We start from the raw sequence: 22087 nt of genomic DNA, 5'->3' as shown, positions 1-22087 counted from the left end.
ACTCAACACGGCTTCAAAGCGGCGTCCATGAGATGATGACAAGATGCTACAGAAATGGCTTTTTATGTGGCATATAATGCGCGTCTAGTGTTACATGGTACAGTAACGAGGAGAAGAGGGTTGTAAAGACAGAGGATAGAGTGTCTGGAAGTACTTACCTGAGGGAAACACAATCTTGGTGTAGTTCAGGCCCTTAGGCCCAGAAACACCGTATATGGTCTAGAAACTTGAATATTCGAAAACAATTTCACCAAGGGTTGTAAGGTTTCCATCACAGGCAAATAAAAACAAAATTCTCTAGCAATCACCAAGGCAGCCAAGAACTGAGATGCTTCTGAAAACCTGAGCTTCGTTCCCTCTTTTATCAGATAATTTCATTATACAAAGGGGCATATGTCTCTTAAAAGTATCAAACAGCACATTAGAACCGTGAAAGCCCATCAGTCAACAAATCCTTTTGATAAAGATCGATCGCTCCCTGAATAAGGGGAAAACATAGTCCAGGTCAATCTGTCAGCAAACGCATTCAAAAATCTATACTCTGAATTGAGACAAGGAACTCTAATAAACTGAGATTACTTTCCAAGAAAATATTTGGGTATCCCTACAAGCCCAGGCCTCACACCTGACTGCATTTGGCATCCCCAGGAAGAATAGGCTAGTGATCCACGGAGGTGTGCGGGCGTCTTTGGTTACTTCTGAGAGGCAGGCCTCACCCAATTTCCACCCGCCTGTATCACTTTTAGTAAATGGCACAGGGATGGAAATTAGTGGGGGAACCAGCTTGAGACTTGGGCAGCTCCGATTTCTCAAGTAGATTTTCTATTGTAATATGGGTACTCTGAAGATCACATGAGAAACCAAGGGTCTGGGATCTGCTTCAACAGTAAACTGTTTGCAAAGCCCCTCTGGAACAAAAAGGGCTTGTGCATCTAATCTTTGTAAGTTATAGAAGTCTCCAGATAGATCCATGAGGAAGTAAAACATGGAGAAAATAGATTTGGGTCATCTCTATAACCTAGGAAAACAACTACCCTTGTCAGTTAATCGAGGTACTGGCTCTGCTGCACACAGGGGAAGAAGCTAGAACTTATCAAGTCCCTACTGTGTGTGCTGTGCAGTTTGTAACCATTATCGCATTTAATCCCAACACCACACCAAAAGGCAGATACCATTATGCCATGTCACAGAGCTCATATGAGTCATAGGGAGCCAGTGTTTTTACCCACGACATTTAGCTAGTGTCCACAGCGCGATTTGGAACCCTTGTGTCCTGTGTATCAGGTCTGTCCACCAGGGTGACTATCAGCCTCTGGCTTTTCCCTTAACTCCAGAGTCCAGGGCCACACACCCACCATTCCCACTGATCCCCTTCTCAGCAGTTGGGCTGACTTCTGGGTAGCAGAGGAACCTCTGGTTTGGTTTTGTTTTGTTTGTCATTTAGTAAAAGAAGCTGGCTCAAAGTGTCAGCCAGGTAAGGAGGGATTAGAGGAAGGCAAGGGCAATCTGAGCTGTGCAGTTGAAAACAACATCAACTAAAGCCCACAGTTTAGGAGTACATGAGCACAATATTCTCTCTGTCTGTATAGAAGAGGGTCTACAAATTGGATAGGTGGTCAGAAGTCAGGGGTGAGGAGAACTGTAGGAGGCAGAGACTCTGTGCTGTGATCAAAGAGACCAACTATGCCAGTTTGCTAGCCAGCCTCCACCTGTCATTACTGGAAGGGGAAGCCATGACTTAGATTTTAGGACTGGATTCAAATAGGAGCTCTGCATCAAATCCATCAAGTCCAACTGTGGGACTTGGGGCAAGGTAAACTTACCCCACTTAGTACCAGGTTTCATCATCTGCATATTCAGGATAACGGCACCACCTGATGGAAGAAGAGTGAAGGTTAAAAAGAATAATGCATAGAACACCTAGCCTAGTGCCTAGAATACAGTAAGCCTTCAGAAATCTTTTATCTCTCCATTTCTCATTCCATCCTCTTCAGGAAGAACCAATTTGACAGTGGCACTTGACTCTACAGCCTAGTATAAGAAAATAAGCAATGACTGGTTGAGCTGACAAATTCAAACACAAGGCATGATGCAGCCCAAAATGGAAGCAGTTCTGAGCATCAGACACTTGTAAACCTTGACCACGGTTGCTTGGGATTATATTGGGGCAACCAGGACAGATCATTTTGCTTCCTTGCCACCACTTGGTACAACAGCAAAAGCAAGCGCTCTGATAGTCATTCCAGGTGGGAGTCTGACATGGTACCTGCCTAGGCCCCAACTTTACACACAGCAGCCATACCCTGTAACTATTGCTCTCCCATCCTGGATGACAGCACTGGCTCCACCCTCCACCCCACCAGTTCTCATCCCAGGGTTCCAGGCCATCATCCCTTGGTTTCAGCCTGAATTCCCACTGGCTTTTTTTTTTTAATTTTTTTTAATGTTTATTTATTTTTGAGACAGAGAGAGACAGAGCATGAAAAGGGGAGGGGCAGAGAGAGAGGGAGACACAGAATCTGAAACACGCTCCAGGCTCTGAGCTGTCAGCACAGAGCCTGACGCGGGGCTCGAACTCACGGACTGTGAGATCATGACCTGAGCCGAAGTCGGACGCTTAACCGACCAAGCCACCCAGGCGCCCCTCCCACTGGCTTTTCAATGGAATAACCTGACCTCATGAGCCTAAAAATGAAGAATTTAGGGAACTGTACACGCAAAAGTAAAAGAAAGAGCCTCATCTTTACATGAGATATGAGTGCCTTTTACCCCCTTCTTCTTATACTCCCTTAATAGTTTTGCTGAAAAGTGACTGAACTTGGAGTCCTGGTCTACTCTCCTCCTTAAGTGGCCTTGGTAAGTCACAGACTTCAGTTTCCTATTAGTAAAATATGGCCATATGAGATACCATCCCTGAGTTTCCTTCTATTAAGCATTCCATAGCCTATCACTATATTTCATATGTTTATATCCATCCTTAAAGAGGAAGGAGGCAAAATTAAGGGTTAGGAAGCTGTGTAGGAGGTGGCACTAGACATGGAGTCCTAAGTTCAAGACCAAGGTCAGTCACTAACTTGACTGAGATACTTCTGCTTTTTCGAGGCCTCTCCTCTCGTCAGCTATAAAAAAAGAGAATTTTTATCAGAATTGTTAAGTATTCTTCAAACTCTTATATTCCACAGTAGAGTTAATAAATCCTCATTCTAGGACATAATTCATATTTCAGACCCTTTGCCAGGTGTTAAGAAACCTTTGTGGGCAAAGAACTAAAAACTAACAGACATGGCTTTGCTGAAGCTCCCTAGTATTCCTGATAGACAATAGAGGGCACTCTTGGCATGTGTGCATCCAAAGGGTCCCCAGAGACCCTGGTGTGAGCTACCAGGGCATATAGTTTTTCTGGAGCTGAGGTTTTTTTATGGAATGTTACTATCAAGGTTCTTTTTGTCCCACTCACCTGCCTTTTGTGTACTGACTCATATTTAATCTCTTTTGGCCCTTGGTTTGCCTTCCATAATTTACTAAATTCTGTTATTTATCAGGAATTAATCTGCAGTCCAGTTCTCTTATATGCAAATTCTCATGCAAATATCTACACAGATCTCATGTCCATCCCTCCTCTCCTACCTCTGCCTTAAGCATATTTTCACCCACTCTCTTAATTTTACCAGGTTCCACATTATTTTATCAAATTAAAAGAAAATTTAAAATCCACAATAATGGTATGAAATTCCAAAGTCTGTCTTGTTCAGATTCAGAAAAGTGCAGTAAGTGAATACATTTGGGGTTAGCAGGACACATTTTTTAAAACCACATTTGTCCTTAAGGTGGTACTGTCTGCTTAGTGACCAGGACGAGGTCAACTATATCTGGTCTTCAGTCTGCTAATATTAATCATTTATGCCCCAATTCCTTAGGCCTAAAACCATGGGGCTCTACCACATGTTATCTAGGCCACTTCCTTTGTGGACCTCTATGAATGATTTAGGTGAAGGGTGTGCCTTTCAAGTGGGATAGAGCTGAATATGAATCCCTGTTTTGCCACTAACAAATGTTCTGGCCAAAGTTGCTTTCCTTCTCTAATCTTGCTTTTTACGTGTTCAAAGTGGGGATAAAAACATCTACCTTCCGAGTTTTTTTTCTGATGATATAATGAGATAGCTCATGAAGGGCCAAGCACACACAGAAAACATTCAGTAGGTGTTAGGTCTCTTCTCTTCTTCCTCTGTTACCATATAAGCTTGGTTTCACCTGTCTGGATGTTCTAACAGGACTTATCAGTTATCCTATGCAGGATTTATTCATGTGTCATCAAGGGTGAGGATAAAAGTAAGTAGAGGAAAATAGGTAAGACTTTTAATCTGCGTGTCCAAAGAAGTATCCTGTGCTTCCCTAAAACAGAATCATCTTTAAAGGTTTAATTCAGGGGCACCTGGGTGGCTCAGTTGGTTAAACATCTGACTGAATTCGGCTCAGGTTTTGATCGCACCGTCGTAAGATCAAGCCCCGCACCAGGCTCCACACTAAGCATGGAGCTTGCTTCGGATTCATTCTCTGCTCCCCCATCTCTCTCACCCTCTATCCCTGCCCCACTTGCTCACACTCTCTAAATTTTTTTTAAAAACTTAAAAATAAAAAGGTTTAATTCAGAAGTTTGAACCTTCGGTGAAACATCAGGAGACAGCTGTGGAAGTTAAAGCTTGTGATCTTCTGCTACCCTCTTAGCCAGGGCAACTCAGGACTACCAACCTGATCCATTTCGCTTTATTAATCCTTTTGGACTTGAACAGGGGCACAGATTCAAAGAGTACAATCTGAAGGTTGATTCTAACAGAGTTTTAAAGCATCCTAACTTAACAGGTAGCCTTAAAGACCGATTCACTTGGTCTTTAAGATAATATACTTAAATTGTAGGCATAAGGTAGCAGAAGAAAAAACTAAGAAGTCTTCTCTGAGTTGAGCAGGTAGAACTGCCTGACCCTTGGGGCCATTTGTTTCACCTGGTAAAGATGACAAGCATGTGCAGCAAAAAATAGCCTACTGGGTTTTGAAACATTTGAAACAAAAAATAGCCTACTGGGTTTTGTCTCTGAAGCACCAAGCATTCCCCTTTTAAGTACAGGTCATTTGATGTAGATGATCATACATATGATGGTGCCGGTTCTACTGAATTTTGACTTTTCCATAGAACTACAATCACTGGTCACTTACAGATTAGGATGTACTTGACAAACAGAATACTGCATTTTTGACAAATAATTTCAGCTATGTTTCTGCTAAAGAGTGTTTCACTTTAAGAAAAAAAAGTCTTGACAAATTCAGCACTACTTTTAGCAAAACAGTGTGGCAGATTCAATCAGGGTTACAATGATGTTAAAATGCAGCAGCATTCAAAGGAGTGTGGCTACAGGCCCCAACCAGGTGCCTTAATATACCAGACAGAAATTCAATGATACTTTTTTTTCTGATGTTGATATATTCCTTGTATTTTTTTCTCTGTGATTCCAAGAGGAAATGCTTATAATTATTTGTTCTCCATGTAATGATTATCACATTTTTTATTTCAGAGCAAACACCCCTGGAAACACATTCCTTGTGGTAACCTGAAACCCCCCATTTGGGCAAGATTCTGATTGATTTCAGCAGAACAAAGGGACAATTGCATCTTATTTGAAACCCAGATGAGGTGCTCCATGTTTCATTCTAAATTGGGAGTGATAATGGTTGGGTGGTCATAACTTCAAGGGGAGAAATAAAACAACAATATTGAGCAGTGCTGGTATACTGTGGCTATTTTTTTGGGCTGGAACTGGTTAACTAAAAATTGAAAAGTCATCCGCTGGTAGCCTGAACAGGAACCTGCAGTCTGCAAACACTTATTCCCATCAACACTGCTCCAAGGAGGTGCCGAAATGCAGGGTCCCTCATTCTGATCTTGTGTCTGTCCTGGTATGAATTAACAGAGGGGAACAGGAAATGGATCGACACTGTTCATAAGTAAAGGAGGCCAGGCAGGAGGGGAGGTCCTTCTGCTTTTAATCAAGAGAAAGGGTACAATCTGAGGCGTCATCAGTACATCTCAACCATCGGTAAACCCAGGCTTCTGCAGGGAGCTGGGCTTCTTTATGGATGGAATTACACACTTTGTGAGTGAGAATTATTTCTGGTATAGAATACCTGTTAGCTTACAGCAAAAATGTGGGTAGAAGGAAACACTGGAGTGGTGAAGTAAGCAAACAGAGTGTTTTTCTCCACTCAACACTGGACTAGACAGAGAAATCCTTATCATCACCATTATCAATATTCTTATTAATATTATTTAATAGTTACATTTTTCCCAGTTTCTGATCTGGAATTCTCTGAGAGAAAAAGGTTAAAAAAGTCATTGCTTTTCATGGAGATCTGTAGAATCCAGGAGCTTAGAAGCGGTTTACTCTATGCCACTGGATTATTTGTGTTTTAGTGAGCACTGCTAACCTTGCTTTAATATTGACACTGATCCTTGCTTTGTTGACATCTTGGGTAGCTACTATTAAGAGCTGGGAACTAATTTGCTTAATTTCAACCTTACTAATTCAATAAACTTCCCTGTTTACTTTGCTCGCTCAGCAAGCCTTTGAAAAATGAGACTTTTAAGTGATTTCCTACTCCAGGAAAGATTTGTACACATGGGCACTTGGTCTTAATCAGGAGGGGATAGACTTGTCTGGGTGGATGTGGTTGGAGGTGCAGGCTGCCCAGCAGAGGCAGGAGTAGGAAACTGGAAAACTGCCAGCCTCTCCTGAGTCATCTTCACAGCGTGACTACAGGATTCCATTTGAAATGAATTCCCCAACACTAAAAAACACCCATATATAAATGCAAGCACAAAAGCAATATATATATGTATTGGTATTTGACATTTTATAAACCACATCCCAGTTTCTCTCCTTTTGTGCACATCAGGGTGAGTTGCCTATAGTTTGGAGCTTATGTTGGAGATGACCTATGTCTTAAAAACTCATTTTTATTCAGCAGTTTGGCATTTTAGCATCAGAGCCCACCAAGACACTAGCCACCTCCTTGCTATGAATCAGGTGTATTTGAAACTATTATTTCTTTATTAAATTACTATGGCCATTTACGAAAAAGACCTAGCTTTTTTTCCTCTACAAAGCATAACACAAAGGTATTTAGAAACATGATATAAGTACACATCATAGTAGAGAGTGGGTCTATCTTAAGATATTCACCGGGGCTTAGCATAATATACTTTCAATGCATAGCAGGAGCTTAATAAATGTTTGCTGAATGAATGATTTGTGTAGACTACTGACAGGACACTCAATTGGCTCTGAGTAAATGCATCACATACTCAGAAAATATCACCAGAACTCTGTCTATACCAAGACAAAACCACATTTAAAAATTATTCAAACCAGTTCTTTAGCAATACTTAAGCAAAAACCAATGGATGATGTATTCCCCAACCAGCTCTCAGCCTCAATTTTCAGTGTTTGTCTTTGTGTCCTATAAACACAGGCCTGGGGCAGGATTCCCCATTATTCTCTCACATTTTGTTCGTTTTCATTATTATTATTTTTTTTTTTAAAGAGAATGTTTCTCTCTCAGTCCAAATGAAGGATGGTCCTTTCCATTTCAAACTCATTATTACAGTATGACTGGAGAAGAATAGCCAGGCAAATTTTATTTTACTGGCCCAAAGATCAGTCCAACGTAAAGAGGAATTTTCTTGATTCTGGGACCACAGAGCTGTGGGGGAACTCTTGGATGAAAGTCATAATCCAGCAGAGAAGGATGAAAGGAATTTAAAGGTGAATTTGGGGGCTTTGGAAATTTAATACTGTGATTTGGTATCAGATTTAAATTCTTTCCAAAGCCACTGTGAAATCAAGGTGGGGGAGGGGTGACTTACAGAAAGTTGAACGTTATTAAAACTATATATAAACGTATTTACCGGTCCCCTTTCCTCTCCTAGTTAATACAGTTCTTTAAAAACTCTCCATATAAGATGATTGTATTTTATTGAGCTACATCTTTTAGCCAATCAAAGGACTGTTGTGTCTGGTACTGAAGATAAAAGTATATATAAATGTGTAAAAGCACAGGGTTAAACAGAGACATTACACTGCAATTTCATAAATCTGCAGATTCAGCACAACTTGAGAAGATAAAATACCAATGAGGCTTATAGCAGACTTGTTTCTTCCATGGCACAGAAAAGGTAGTTATAACAGGATATAAATTCCCATATGAGTGGCTAAATGGCTGGCTTCAATGTTGCATGCTTCCATAGCCTGGAGAGGTCTGTGCTTATGGGAGTTTTGAAGACATTCTCTTGTACTCCCAATGCAAGAACCCAGAGACATGGAAGATAAAGGAATAGGGCTGCCTTGTATAGCAATACCTTCAACAGAATTGTAGATAAAGAGTGCTTATTTTTCCAAAAGCTAAACAATAAGGTAATAGGTTCTCCCCCAGCCAATGGCCATTCTAATTTGTTAGTTCAGTGCTGGCAGAGATCGTTAGTTTCAATGAAGAGGGCCCTCTTGACGTAATACTGTCCTAAAGGATAATCCCTCTGGTTTCCCTATGGTTCATGCCACCAGGGGTCACCCTTCTTAGCTTTAGGGGCTCCAGTTGTAGAGATAATATACTGTTATTGGAGATAAAATTGCACAGCCTTCAGAACCAACTGAAATTTGAGGACCTCTGTTCTTAAGTGACTATATTTGCCAGAAGCTAACTCTTACATTTAATGTCTGTTGGTCAGTTTTCCTCAGTGTCCCTTGTGAAGGTAGGCAATGATCACAGTGTTTCCCAAATTGCTATTTCTGATCATGTCCTTGCAATTGAGATCAATTTGTACTTGCATGTTAATCCCATGCTTAAAGTGTCTTTCTAGTTTCAGCTTCCATCTTTTTTTCCTTTAACAACTTTTTTTGTGAGGTGAGATATAAGAAAATTTGGGCACACATAGTAAGTTTATTGAGCAACTGATATTGAATAAATGTGGAGAGGTAAGAGACAGAGGCATGGAAAAACCTGCATTTGTGGGTTTGCCATTTGGTAACTCATAAAAGCCATTTATTACGTGTTAATTTTGTGCCACCACTTCATGTACACTATCCTGTTTAATATCTCTGACAACCCCATGAGTTAGGTTTTCATTCTACAGAATGAAATTATGATTTTCATTCTACAGATGAGGATACTGAGGCTAAGAAAGTCTAAGTTAATTGTCCAAGATCACACAGCTGTTAAATGCCAGGGCTTACATTCAACACAGATTTGTCTGATTCCAGAACCCATTCTCTTAACCACTATGCTTTTCTGCCTAAGATGTCAATAAAAATATTTTCTTTAATGAAAACAAACAGTATTTTCTTATAAGGCATCAAGCCAATAATAACGTCCTTTCATATAATAAGTCAACTTCACTGTGGAAATGGAGCCTCAGAGTGGTGTGCATGATAAGACTTTGAATAAACCAGCCGGAAAGGAAGGCCTATCATTCACCCAACAGAAACATAAAAGAGAACAATGAGAGCCTAGAGCAGGGTGGTTTCATATTTTACATGGAAACACAATTATGTGTGTGGTCAGGTAACCTCTATGGTCCCTACTCCCTACTCTTTCATCTGTTCCACTGACCCAGGAGAGAATTACCCCCATTAAACTGGTAGCTTTGGGAAGGTTGAGTCTATGTTATCTCTAGGCATCCTCAAGACCTAGCACAGTGACTGGTACATAGCAGACATTGAAACAATGTTTGCTGAAAGAAAGCATGAATGCTTAATGCAAGGGATGCAAGGGAGAAGGTAAAAAAGAAGAGAAGAGTGGGGAAAGAAAAGCAAGAAAGGAAAGGAGAAGGAAGGAAGAATAAAGAAATAAATTAATGCCCCTTAATATCCTGTGCTAGTTCCATAGTGGAACCCTTCTACCTGCAAATCTACCTGCTTGGGCCTCTATCAATTATCGATTGGCAAACTCCTGAGAGTGGCCTACTCTGGGCTTTTCCACTCCTTCTGTTCCACTTACTTAGCAGTTAAGACCTCCTAGCGTTTGTAGCCATTTTGTTGGGAAGGGAGCAACTAGGAACGGTGGCAGAGGCAGTTGGTAGGAGACAGGGCCTCCAAGTTCTGGTGTTTTCCAAGTTGGTCTGTCTCACTCCTGATCAAGCTGCTGTTAGAACAGCATCTGGAACCCCCGACACTAAGGATCCTAACCAGAGGCCCACCTCTAACCAGACTCAATACGTTTGGGGTCCAATGGTCAGTATTGGCTTCACGTGGCAAAAGGGAGGTATCTGCCTCACTTGTGACGTTGTCCTACTCAAGCGTCATAGCCTAGATATGGTTTCCTTCCTATAAAATAGGCCATTTCACCTCTGGCCCACATGAGACCATCCTTAACCCTTTATCCACTATGAATTAGCTTTGCCTTAAAAAGCAGACACTCTGCTTTGCAGACAGATTCCTGTAACTCACACCTGAAATGTGGTTTTAGATGTTCCCATTAGCCTCTGAAGCCCCCAAGCTGGCCGTCCCTCCATATTCTTTCCTCCATGATGTTTTTCCTTTGTAATGACACCACCATTCACCTACTTGCTCAGGTATCAGTCCTGACTTCTCTAATTTATATCCCACATCCAAACCATCACCAATCCTTTCACTGTGACATTTGAAACTCATGCCATATCAGACAATCTTTCACCTCTTTTAGTACTGTTATCCTACTCCACATCACGGTCATCATTCAGCTGTTCCATTGAGTTAGACTCCTAACTAGTCTCACAGCTTCTACTCTTGAGCTCTTCAATCCACTCTCTATGGAGAAGCAGGTGGTCCTTTTTAAGACAAAGTTAGGTCATAACACTTCTCTGATCAAAACAGCCCACAGGTTTCCCTCATCTCACTCTAAGTAAAATCCAAAGTACATAATTTGTCCCAGAGCTAGCCCCTATTTACCTCCCTAGCCTCATCCCCTACCAGCATCCTCCTCACTCTGCTCTTCCACAAAGGACCCCTTGCTGTCTGTAGACATTCCACACACCCTTTCCACCTCAGGGCCTTTGTGCTTTTCTTCCCTCTGCCTGAAATGCTCTTCCCCAAAGATCTGCATGGTCAGCCTTTCAGTTAATCCTGCTCACAGTCTGCTCATTGTCACCTCGTGAGAGCTGTCATACTTACCCATTCCCTGATTCTGCTAAGCCTTTTTTCACACCACTTGTCACCATCTGACATGGGGTATATATTCATTTACTGGACATGCATTATGTCTTCATTGAGTAGAACATTCATTATCTCTTCAGAGAGCAGGAATTTGGTGCTTGGGTACTAGAGCGCCTCAGCACAATACCTGGAGGTGAGCTGGTGTTTGACAAGTATTTTTTTAGTGAGCAAAGGAATAAACATCCAGAGAGCTTTCCAGAGGAGTTAGCAGGAGACTGGAGTGGTTCTGAGCATCAGAGTCCAGATCTCACCTGAAAGGAAGCGAGGCTCTTGGTACATTTATGTGCATCCTCAGACCATAGCGTGACCCCCTGCTGGCTACAATGAAGCCTTTGCTGGGCAAAACCAAGGTTCAGACAGGAGGGACACCATGGGTCTATCTCTACTCCTGCTCCTTGCCTCAGCATGAGCCCATGATTCCTGCCTCACAATCTAACAGCTCTCAGTAACAGTGATAGCAATAATGAGTTCAATTCCGCCAAACAGTGAGGCAAGTAGGCTCTTTTAAGAGTTAAACTGAGGCACTGAGGCATAATGATGAGCCCAAGGTCATACCAGCAGTTGGACAAGAAATTAGGATTAAAATCTAGACTTCCCTCCTTTTGGGTGTTGGTTATCGAAAACATTGTGCTTGGAGCTGGTCCAAGTTTCATGGATGTTTCATTCAAACAGAAATGAAAAAGAGCTCCTAAAAAATAGACTTGGTTTGTTAACTTTCCAAAGTTGTGGTCATTGTGTATGATACGATAGATGAGTTTAAGCGATCAGAACATTAGCAAACCTCCCTTTGGGTTTCTCTGACTGCTTCCCTCTGTTTGCAGACATAATATTCAGTTTCCCCAAAACATCTCTGGTTACTGAAAGTAAATTTTGTGGGAAAATGGTGACGATGGTCAAACAAAGAGTTAACACAACCCAAACAGAAAAATCCAGTTTGAAATATTTTTACAACGTTCTTTACACTCGAGAGCGGTGGAGAAAAAACAGGATTTTAAGTGCTGCTCTTTTTCCCATTAGGTTGTCTGCTTTTACAGGTGGCAAGTTTCAGTGAGATCTAAAGGCAAAAGGCTCATGCAGAGATGGTCTGGAGCAGAAAGACCTGACCCGCCTGACCTCCTACCCATGCATACAACATAATCACTCACAAAATAGATACTAAAATAATGTTAGCAGCCGCCTGGCCTAAACTAATAAAACTGAGCACGTTGAGAGTGAAGGCAGAGAGCCTGTCCTTAACTCACCCCCTTGGGCCTCGGCATTACTTCTTCCCTGGCCTGAATCAACGGAGCTCAAACCAAATGGCTTTTTGCACCTCCCAGCTTTTCCTTGTGTCATTCTGACACTCTTTTTTTTCCCCCCTCACAGGGCCTGACTCAGTGAGTTTAAATGCCCTTCTCTTTCTCACTCACCACATGCAGACTTTAATTAAGGTTGTCTCTGTGTAACACCAACATAACTTGTTGAGAAGTGAAACAGCTCGTCAAATCATGGAGTTTGGGGCCATGAGAGGAGGGATAAGGGAAGGTCAGAGGGGGTCAGGAATGACAGCAAAAAAACACCCCAAGTGTTCAGACAGGTTCCTTTTCACAACACTTTCTCCTTTTGGCTATAAGCACCAAGCCTTTCCCTTGCATTCTAGAGAACAAACATTTCTTCACTATGGTAGATGTACACTGCTCCAAAGCCATTCTGTTCCTGTTGCACATAAGCTCCCTATACTTCATCATCTCTGCGCTATCCATGTTAGCAGGAGAATGCTGATCTTCCAGAAAATATTCGTCAAAAAACAGAAATCAGAAGCTCAAAGGTTAACACCCAGTCCACAGCCTCAACAAAAGATTAATTTTAAGCATTTAAATAAATAATAAATGTAGTTTTTTTTTTAAAGATTCATTTAAAAACTTAAAGACCAAGCAGGGAACTTAACTTACATTTCTCAACTTCAAAGTTACAAAGCACCTTCCAGGTGCTAATAATAAACTAGGTCATATTCATGTTGTAAAAGAACTTCCAGACCCCATTTCTCTGTCTTGTAGTTTAAGTAGCTTATACAACAGTGATCATGGAATGGCTCCTTAGCTTTGCAGACTTAAGAGATGTTTATTAGATTTACATGGGAGCTTCACTGCCTCCACTACTGCTGTCCAAAGACTCATTTTAAGCTGGAGCTACAATATTCCCTTCAGGCTGCAGTGAGAAAAGGACAAAATCCAGAGGCTGCAGTCAGAACACAGAAACAGAAAGCATCACAGCATTGAGAAGGGGCAACATAAGCCATTCCTAGTTCATGTGTACATGGCCCCATCAGTCCACTGGACGTACCGGAGCAAGCAGCCCTTCTTAGGAATATGGTTCATGAGTGCTCCGACTAAAATCTGAATTTCTGAAATGTTTTCAATAATATTGACAATGGACACTAGAATAGACCCTATCAGTTATATTCGACAAACTTACTGAGCTTTGGCTACAACATGTCCAGCCCGTGAAATAGGACAAATAAAATGAGAATGACTTTTCACTAGCTGTAAAAATGATAATGATAATAGTAATAAGTAACATTTATTAAGTGCTTTTGTGCATTTTACATATATTGTCTAATCCTAATTTCACATTCTAGAAAAGTATATACTGCTTAAAACTTAATTAGAAATTCCCAAGGATTATTGTTTTAAAAGGTGGTAAATTGACAGTCTGAACTCTTGTGGACTGTTGTTTTGAGAAGGAAGATTTGACAGTAAGTTTAAAAATTATATGTATCCTTTTGAACTCCAAACTCCAATTTTAGCTATTTTAGTATAGAAATAATCATACAAATTTACACCATAATCGGCACATTGATATTCATTGGTGCACTGTTTACAAGTGGGAAGACTGTTTATCAATAAGCATTTTTATAACTAAATTATGGAATATCCAGAAAAGAGAAGTTAGAAGCATAGGCTCTGAAGTCAGAAAACCCTGACTGGATTTGAGAACTCCTTCACTTTCGTAAACTTGTTTTTCCACCTGTAAAATTGGGGAAATAACATAACCTACCTGTTGGTGACTGTGAGTGAGACTTTAGTACGATAACACACAGAAATCACTTAGCACAACATCAGGCTATAGTTAGTACTCAGTAAGTGTTACAATTCTTTTTATTACGATTATTATAACCATGCTATGGAACGCTATGCAGCTATTGAAATGATGAACTAATTCAATTTGTGTTGGCATAGAGAGATGCCCATCACCATAAAACACATCCCCAACTAATGTTGTCTTTCTCACTGAATGCTCTTCCCACGCCCAGCCCCACGAGACTGCAAATTCCATGGAGGCCACCCCTGTCTTGCTCTGGGTAATATCCTCAGGGCCTAGACAAATGCCTAGCACACGGTAGCCACTCCATTAAACTTTGTGGAACAAATGAATGAGTAAAAAAAATAAATTAAATAAAGCATTAAGTGTTTCTATGTGTATTTATTTATTTATTTATTTATTGTAATGTTTATTTATTTATTTTGAGAGAGAGAGATAGCACAAGCAGGGGAGGGGGAGAGGAGGGAAGGAGGGAGGGGGGAAGGGAAGGAGGGAGGGGGGAAGGGAGGGAGAGAGAGAGAGAGAGAGAGAGAGAGAGAGAGAGAGAGAGAATCCCAAGCAGGCTCTGTGCTGTCAGTGCAGAGCCTCACATGGGGATTGAACTCACAAACTGTGAGATCATGACCTGAGCAGAAACCAAGAGTCAGACACTTAACTTACTGAGCCACCCAGGTGCTCTGATATGTGTATTTAAAAGTCAGAAGCAAATACAACAAACCATTGACAGTGCTCTTCTCTGAGGAGGAGAATTATGGGAGGAAAATAGATTTTCCATCTACATGTATGTTTATTATTTAAAATTACTTAAGTAATGACAAAAGATATTCCCATATCAAGACTATAGAAACCTCAATGATCCTATGATAATTTTGTATGTTTATGGATAGGAACTAGAGAAGAATGTACAGACAGAAATGGATAATTTTTAGGTAAGCTGTATTGCATTTTGTCTTTTCTATTCCTTTGTTTTTACTCTAATGCTATTGTTTTAAAGCATTTTAAATAGATTATATGTAAGTATTCTAAGAAATAAACTCTCAAAGAAGGGTAAAATGCATTTTCCATAATTTTACCATAAGAATATACATTATTAGTTTTACATTACAAAGAGAACTTTGTAACTAAAGTTACAGAGTTCCTTATGTAAAATTTGGAAAACGCAGAAAACAAATTTTTAAAAATGCAGAAGATGTATTAAATTTAGAAAAATTCTTAGCATTTCAAGATAATCTCTCTCAATTCCAATTCCAATGTTATATAGACAGAATTCAAATTGAAATGCAGAGAGGATAGAATCACAGAATTTACAGTTAGAAGACTGGCAAAATCTCACAAAGTTAACTAAGATTATGTCAAGTCTACCACAGAGATACACTGAGCATCACCCTCCTTTTAAATTGATATTCTTACTAATTGGCTTGTTACTACACTGGGCTAAATTGGGTGCTCCCTGAAGGCAGGAACTCTGTTTATTTTGCTCCTTTTGTTCCATTTTTTTTAACCTCAGTGCTAATTACAGAGCCTAGCACAGTGTTAGCATCAATTTATTTTTAAATGAATGAATCATCTTTTGAAATATAAGACATTTAAAAGTGGGAATAGAAGAGAATGGAGAAATAAGAAAATAGAGAGAAAGGAGAGAAGAAAGGAAGGAAATATTAGTTGGAAAGAAGAGAAGAGACGGTATGAATCAGAAATTGCCCTTTCTGCCCTCTTTTTGTTTCTCTTTGTGATTACAGTGGTCAAACAAGAAGTCATGCACACGAGGTCTTTTTTCAGAGGCTGACTTCAGTAGCGGCTAGGCAACACTTCCAGAATTTATTAACTTCTGGAAAAAAAGGATGAGACTTGAAGACAGAGCCTAGAACAACATTTATTCTGGACCTCTGTCTAATCTGAAGCTACACATCTGGGAAGGTAGGAAGTCAAAAGGCCCAATTCAGCCTTTCAGCTGTGGCAAAGGACAGATAGCTTTATAAATAGCGTGAAGAAAAAAGACAATAGCTAGTTGAAACTGACACCCTACTTCTTAATTGGTTAAATAAAATACAGAGATAAATCATGCCCAAAACGAATGAGATGAACCACAGGTTATTTAGCATAAATTTAATCATGCATTCTACAAAGGTTCTTCCTTTTTTTCCCCATTAAAAATATGGGAAGGTAAAAGTGAAGGGGAAAGGAGAATAATGAAGTATATTTCTCTAAGATTTGTGGTTTTCTGTCCATTTGGATCTCCCCCCTGAGGTCTCTGGCAAATCTGTTTTGGATGGGCAATAGTAAAATTATGCAGCATTTTTGAAGTAAGGTTGATTCTTAAATCCAATAGGACTAAAGGAATACACACTCTTATCAAGTTGTACACCCATCGTAGAGGTAAGAAGAGGGTTGAAAGAACTCCATGTGAGTGAGTGAGTGTGAGTGTGTGTATGTGTATGTGTATGTGTCTGTATGTCTCAAGGAATTGGAATTAAATCAAGCTACAAATTAGTGATAACTATATCACTGTTTCCTTTAGGATAATATTCAAAGTTCAAAGTTTCTTCATCATCTGTCTCCTGCTTGCTTCTCTTCTCCATTGCATGCATTTAGGCTGAAAAGTCATGCTCATTCCTGCTTTTATACCTTTGAACATGCTATTCCCTCTGTGTGAAGTGTTCTTCTCAACCTTATCCACTAGCCTATTTTTGTACATGACCTAAGACTGTTTACAAAACACTTTGTTATGGAACTTCCCCAAACTTCCCAAATAGGGTTAGTTGCCTATTTAGTTACCTCATCCTCTGTGATCTCACAGCTCTTTGGTCATATGTCTCCCCAGAGCTTTATCATCTGTTCATGTTTATTTACGTGTATTTCTTTCCCACTAGACCCTGAGATTCTCAAGGGCAGTAGAATCCTATTCTATCCCCAATACCTAAGTAATGCCTGGCATAGTGGAGACATTTAAAAGAGATGTTTCATATGAAGTACACTGAGTAGCATTCAGACTTGGGCTTTCTAAGAAAGATGGCTTTAGGCCACCTCTGCTCTTAAGATGAAGGGACTGATCCTGGGAGAAACACTTAGGCATGACTTACGTCTGGCAAATTGACCATGCAAGTAATGAGGAAGGAAGTATAACAATTGGAGATGGTAAAGATCAAAATAAATGGCATGGGCCATGTGTATTCTCTACAGCTTACAAATGGGGTAAGGGCATTAACAGGACCTGAGAGCAGCACAGTCCAACAAATAAGTAGGAGAACAGACCAGGGATTCAAATAACAACTTGGCCCCTTCATCTCAAGTGAAATAACACACTTGGGTATGATCACACTTGAGTGTGATCTTGGGGGAAATAAATGAATCTGTGTGCCCATTTTCTCAACTGTAAAATGTGTCTGGTGTGAGGATAAAATACATTAATGTAAATACTTACAATAGTTTCTGGCATGGAGATACACAAATTTATAATTCACTGCACCAGTAAAATTCTGAACTTCAAAGTGGCCAATGTTGGAAGCAATATCCATCTGGGATGCAAAGTTCAACAATCTCACTCCCAAGCTGTTATCTTCTCTGTTTGTTCTCTGCCTGATGGCATGGACTTAAACTGTGGGACAACTAAACTTCAAAAGGCAAACTAATTCTTTGGTTACAGAAAGAAAAGTTACATAGTTACATAGAAAATAGAACTTTCTGGAAAAGAATATAACCTATTGGTATTTTATGAAAACTTTAATCTGTGCTGTAAGTTTATAAAAAATGGTGGGTGTGTTTTGTGTGCCTGAGGCTTCCATAATCTACATGATATTATTGAGAAACATGGTGGCAGAACCCTCCCAACGAATGGGAAAATTGCTCGATTCCCCTGATACATAAACTGAAGTCAGGGCAGTCACAGCTGATGTACTGAATAAGGTCCTGCAATACTTCAAAATGGGTTTGTGTTTACACTTCATTGTGAGATTTTTTTTAATGGTTTGAAATGACTCAGAGGAAATTATGTAATGTTTATGGAGACACGTGCTAAAAAATAAACCAGGAACCACAACTGTAGTGTTAGAGGTAGCTCCTGAATAAGCCTTCTCATTTATTTATTTACAAAGTGTGTTTTAAATAACAACCAGGTAATTAAAGAAGTTCCAGGTCTGGTAATGGCAGAATAGCTTGTATTGGAGTAACCCTCTTACTGATGACAACTATAAATTTTGGACCAAAACAAAAAAAGTCTCTTGGAAGGCACTGGAGATAAACCAAAAGCAGGCAGACATTGAAGGAGATATGAACTTTTAAAGATGAGATGTCAATTAGGTGAGAGTCACATTTATCTAACTTTTCACCCAAGGGCACTCCCTAGTTTGCATGAGAATAAGGGATAGAGCTCAGACTCCTCCTGGATTGAGGATTTGGAGTTTGGATTTGGGGTTGCCTGTTCAGCTGGGAATTAAGGAAAAATATCTTGGAAAGGAGGTAGTCATGAATAAAGGAGCACATACCTACATAAAAATTCCTCTTAAATTCTTGGCTGACTCTAAAAAGGAATGTGCTGGGCAAGACTCCAAGGAGAGATCATGTGAATGTATACCTGGAAGCAAAAGTGCTGAGCAGAGATGACAGCAGGTGAAGTGTTAGGGGAGATAGTTTAGAGTTCAAGTTCTACCAAGTTAGAGGGGATTAGTAAATAGCTCAGCTTTCCATTAAAGCCTCAAAAGGACCATGCCTTAGAAGTAAGAATTATAACATAGGACTAAGGGCTGAATCTTTAGGACTAAAGGCAGAACGAAAATATATCCTCCCTAATAAAGCCCTAAAACCAAGCCTCTGTAGAAATAAGATAACCTGTCAATGATTTAGTATTTGCCAAAACAAAACTCAACACTATTTAAAGAAAAATGACAAAATCCAGGATCTCTATGGTGCATCTTCAATAATAAAACATATTGTCAAATTTAAGATAAGAAATTACTTGACAGGCAAGGAAGCTGGAAAAAGTGAGTTATGATTCAAGAGAAAATATAGTCTACAGAAGGAGACCTATGGATAATATAGATGTTGAAATTAATAGGAACTTTAAAAATTGATAAACATATTAAGAAATGTACAGGAAAAGATAAATAAAATAAATTAAGAAATTGAGTATTTCAAAAAAGCATGAAAACTCTAAAAAGAACCAATTAACCAGTTTTTTAGAACTAAAAAATAAAATATCAGAAAACAAAATGTTAGTACTAGACTAAGTAGCAAATCAGAGATTGCACTAGAAAGGAAAATGAACTTGAAGTCAGGTAAATAAATATTCAAATTAAAACACAGAGAGAAAAAGATTGAAAATTAAGGAAAAAAGAGCCTTAATGACTTGTGAGACAAAATAACTTTTGTGTAATTAGACTCTCACAAGGAAGACAGAGGAAAAACAGAAATGTATTTGAAAATTCCCCAAATTGATTAAAAACAGAAACCCACTAATCTAGGAAGGTAAGTGTACTCTAAGCAGGGTAAACATGAAACAAAATATAAAATATTTATCAAAAAGATTATATACTGAGCCATAAAATCAGAGTACTTTCTCTGGCTATGATGGAATTAAGTTAAAAATTAATTAACAATAAGATATTTAGGGAATCTACAAATATTTGGGAATTAAAGAACATATATAAGTTACCATGTGTTAAAGAAGAAATCACAGGAATATGTGAAAACTGTTAACTGAAAGATAATAAAACCACAATAAATCACAATTTGTGACATGCACTTAAAACAATGCTTGGAGGGAGGTGCCTGTGTGGCTCAGTTGGTTGAACATTGATTCTTGATCTCAGTTCAGGTCATGATCCCAGGATCAGGGGATCAAACCTCAGGTTAGGCTGCACACTGAGCATGGAGTCTGCTTGGAATATATTCTCTCTCTCTCTCTCTCTCTCTCTCTCTGTCTCTCTCTTTCTCTCTCTTCCCCCTGCCTTCTTCCTCTCTCCCCTACCCACACTCTCTCTCTCTAAAATAATAATTTAAAAAAAGATTTAAACAATGCTTAGAGAAAATTTTTATCTTTAAAAATGCATGTATTAGGGGCACCTGAGTGGCTCAGTCAGTTCAGCATCCAGCTTCAGCTTAGGTCATGATCTCGTGGTTTGTGGGTTCGAGCCCCGTGTTGGGCTCTGTGCTGACATCTTGGAGCCTGGAGCCTGCTTCAGATTCTGTGTCTCCCTCTCTCTCTGCCCCTGCCCCGCTCACTCACTCCCTCTCTCTCTCTCTCTCTCTCTCTCTCTCTCTCTCTCTCTCTCAAAAATAAATAAATATTTTTAAAAGTGCATGTATTAGAAAAAGTTAAAACTTAAATCTAATCAACAGGGGAAAGGGAGAGAGCAAATTAAACTCAGACTAGATATAAGAAAGGTAATAAGAAGTTGAGACTGGTAGCCAATAAATTAGAAAACAGCCCTTCTCTCCAAAAAATAGAGACAACCTGGAAGCTAAAGTTATTTCCTTGAAAGGTGAATGAGTCAGAGAAATCTCTACCAAGAAAAATGTATATGCAACAGAGAACACACTAGCTATTGCTAGTTTGAATGAAAGGAGACCTAATTACTCATAATGCAGAAATTAAAAAATAACAGAAAGATATTACAACCAACTTTGTTAATAACTTTGACAATAACATTAGATTATAAACAAATGGAACAAAAATTGCTAGAAAAACACAACTAACACAAGAAAGTATAGAAAACCTTAATATCCTTATATGTATTATAGAAATTGATTTTATAATTAAAAGTCTTCCCCAAAAGATAACTCTAAGACCAGATGGCTTTACCGAGGAATTCTATTAAACAATTAAGAAGAAATTATAGCAATTCTGCACTAAACATAGAGGAGCAGAGAATATTACCTAACCTATTTATGTGTGCAGCTTAAATTAACCCTGATACAAAAACCTGAAAAGCACAATACAGGAAACAAAATTATGAACCAACATTCTTCACAAACATACATGCAAAAATCCTTAACAAAATATTATCAAATCAACCCTGCAATACATAAATGTGTAAGTACACACACACTATTAGCAAATCAAATCGAGCAATATATCAAAAATATAATAATATATTGACCTATATCAAAAGAATAATAGTATATTAATTCAAGTTGGTTTAACATTTGAAATCAATCAATTCACCACATTAACAGAATAAAGTAGGAAATTATATGGTCAACTTAACTGAGGCAGAAAAAAAACATTTAACAAAATTCAACACTCATTCGTGGAATAGAAGGGAACTTTAATATATACATATATATACATATATATACATATATATATGTATATATATATATGAAAGTTCAAAAGTTCCCTTCTACACACACACACACACACACACATACACACACACACATATACATACTGTGGAATATTACTCAGCCATAAGAAAAGCATGGATATAGCTAGAGAGTATTATGCTAAGTGAAATAAGCCAGTCAGAGAAAGACAAATACCATATGATTTAATTCCTATGTGGAATTTAGGACACAAAACAAAGGGGGGTTGCAGAGAAAGAGGGAGGCAAGCCAAGAAATAGACTCTTAACTGTAGAGAACAAATTGATGGTTACCAGAGGGTGGTGGGGGGATGGGTTAAATAGGTGATGGGGACTAAGGAGTACATTTGCTGTGATGAGTACCAGGTATTGTATGGAAGTGCTGAATTGTCTAAAACTAATATTACACTGTATGTTAACTTTTTTTTAAAGGGTACTTTTTCAATCTTATAAAGAACATCTATTAAAAACTTA

This window comes from Prionailurus bengalensis, chromosome F2 (assembly GCF_016509475.1).
Source record: "Prionailurus bengalensis isolate Pbe53 chromosome F2, Fcat_Pben_1.1_paternal_pri, whole genome shotgun sequence".
Taxonomy (NCBI): Eukaryota; Metazoa; Chordata; class Mammalia; order Carnivora; family Felidae; genus Prionailurus; species Prionailurus bengalensis.
Note: the sequence above shows the minus strand (reverse complement) of the source record.